We start from the raw sequence: 2,429 nt of genomic DNA, 5'->3' as shown, positions 1-2,429 counted from the left end.
GTGACAGTGAATTCATCGAAACGTCACACTCTTAAATATCATATTAAGTGTGCTATGTCACTCCTATCATATCTTTAATAATATTACCAACCTGAGAAAAAAGTTACAGAATATCAGTACCATGTTTCTTTTGCATAAAGAACTATCTTTGACCAATAGCTCCTAATGTAAAACGTTCCTATCAATTTACAACATCCCATGTGTAGTAACCTAATGGTAAAAGGAAGCAATTGTATCTGTTTCAGCTTTCAAAATTGACATTCAGATAGCTACATGTGACGGATTTCTGTCCTTTGTTGGAGCCTACAGTTCTCTCAGTGCCACAGTCAAAACTAGTATGATAAATTTCATTGCGGATCCAACTACTGCTACCGTGGAGGAAATGAGGCTGTTTCCGAAAGCAATGTTTGCATTATTAAAGGTTTGAGTATAACAAATTTGAATAGTGACAGAAAAAGTACCGGAATTTACATCCATGTTTTCAGATTTTTATTATTTAAAATATATGCATTAACTGGCTGTAATGTTTCTGGCCTTTGTGAATTGCAAAAATATAAAAGGACATTTAAAGATATTTTTGTTTAAGTTGCAGCACTTGGTAACTGTAAAGCTGTACTAAAAACGTAATGCAAATGTGAACGTGATTAAGAAATTCCATTAATTAATATTATCTTGTTACAATCGACAGTCCGGTGTTAAAACACGACTGGACGACACAATGTCAGCGGAACAGAAACTGGCTATTTGTGATAATTGGAAGTCGGTCAATTGCTTGGCAAAGGCCGCCATTACAGACGTCCTGAAATGTGGAGAGATTCTTTCAGTAAGTATATTGTATATACATATATTGCGTCCGCCATGGGGTGGGGGGAGGTGGGTGAACTTCGATTCACTTTGAATTTCAGTTTAATCCGGCTGCATACTCAAATGCACATAAACTTCAGTAACGTACCTTGGTTTAGAATCCTTAAATATCAATCATGATTCTTATGTGATAATGATCTTAATATGAGAGGATTGACCAAAAGCGGTCGTTCTAGCGGAAGATGCATCGACTGTGGAATGCAAGTAGACTATCTATTTAAGAACGGTTTTGCAACGGGCAATCGGATTGGTTGACAGCTCTATAGACAATGCTAACTATGATTGTCGACCAATCAGACTGTCTGTTTAAAATAGCGGTAAGATAGGTAGCCTACTTCCGTTCCACAGTGAATGCATCGTCCGAACCTTGTTGATATAAACGAGTAGTGGGTAAAAACAAATTTCTATCAATACTAACCCGATGCAGGCGCCTGTGGTCTTAGGATCAAATTAATGTGAACGAACCGCGGGATTATCGGGGATGCATTTCGTCATATATATTTGATCGCGTTAAAAAGAAAAGTAGATTTCTCGCAAATATATCGCATAACCATTACACAAATTATTACTTAAGCTTCTGTACCTTATAATCATTCTTTCGGTGGCGTAGTTTTGCCGCTCACCTTTGCTTTTGATACGTGCATTAATGAGATTTTATGTTCATTACAATAAATAATTCTTAAAGCCACCAACAGAAGTAAACCCAAATATGTTGCCATATAGTTAACCAAAAACGTACTAATCCAAATCCTAAAGCTGGCGACAGTGATTTTTTTTTTTTTTTTTTTTTGTGATGGAGATCTGGGCACTAATGACCAGTCAGGTTTTAGCTTTAACCGCTGAACCATATGTAATACCAAATAAGGGAATGTGGGCGGAGCCAAGGCTATATATCCGAAAACAATTGTGCCGTCAGCAGAAATGTGGGTGTAAATAAACTGTTATCAATGAAATGTATTGTTGTGTGTTAATAGAGTGGTGGAGAGTACCTTACTACCTCAGAGAAGAAGAAACTCTTTAACATCGATTCGTTTGGCTCAATGTCTCATGAAGATTGGTCCTCGGTATTGCGATATGCTCCGGAGCTCTTAAATACGACACATATCGAGAGTATGCCTACTAATGTGTTGGTTGAAAAGTAAGTTTACGTGATTCCATTATAACTAGGATTAAATATTTTAAATTAAATCCATACTTGTTTTCCATATGGCTATCATTCTACAAGACTTCTCAATTGAAAACTTATCCTTGACCTTGTCTTTGACTTTGGGACCTTTTTTAAACCACCATTGCACCACATCTACATTCCATAGTTGTCCTTGGTCTTTATTATTATTATTATTATTATTTTAATTGTATTAAGGTAAGGTACATGCCATGTAATGTTTACCCTATCAAATTGTATTGATTACATGGTTTCTTTTCTCCATTAATTGAATTGTCATCTGTATCTTCATACCATCGTAACTGTAACAATCACATTGTTCCTAAACATGCTCAACAGTTATATATATATTCTTCTTTTGTTCTTTTCCATGATCCGCTTTGTTATTTCGTTTTTAAGC

The sequence above is a fragment of the Pecten maximus genome, chromosome 1, assembly GCF_902652985.1.
Source record: "Pecten maximus chromosome 1, xPecMax1.1, whole genome shotgun sequence".
NCBI lineage: Eukaryota > Metazoa > Mollusca > Bivalvia > Pectinida > Pectinidae > Pecten > Pecten maximus.
This window is presented reverse-complemented; position numbering follows the sequence as displayed.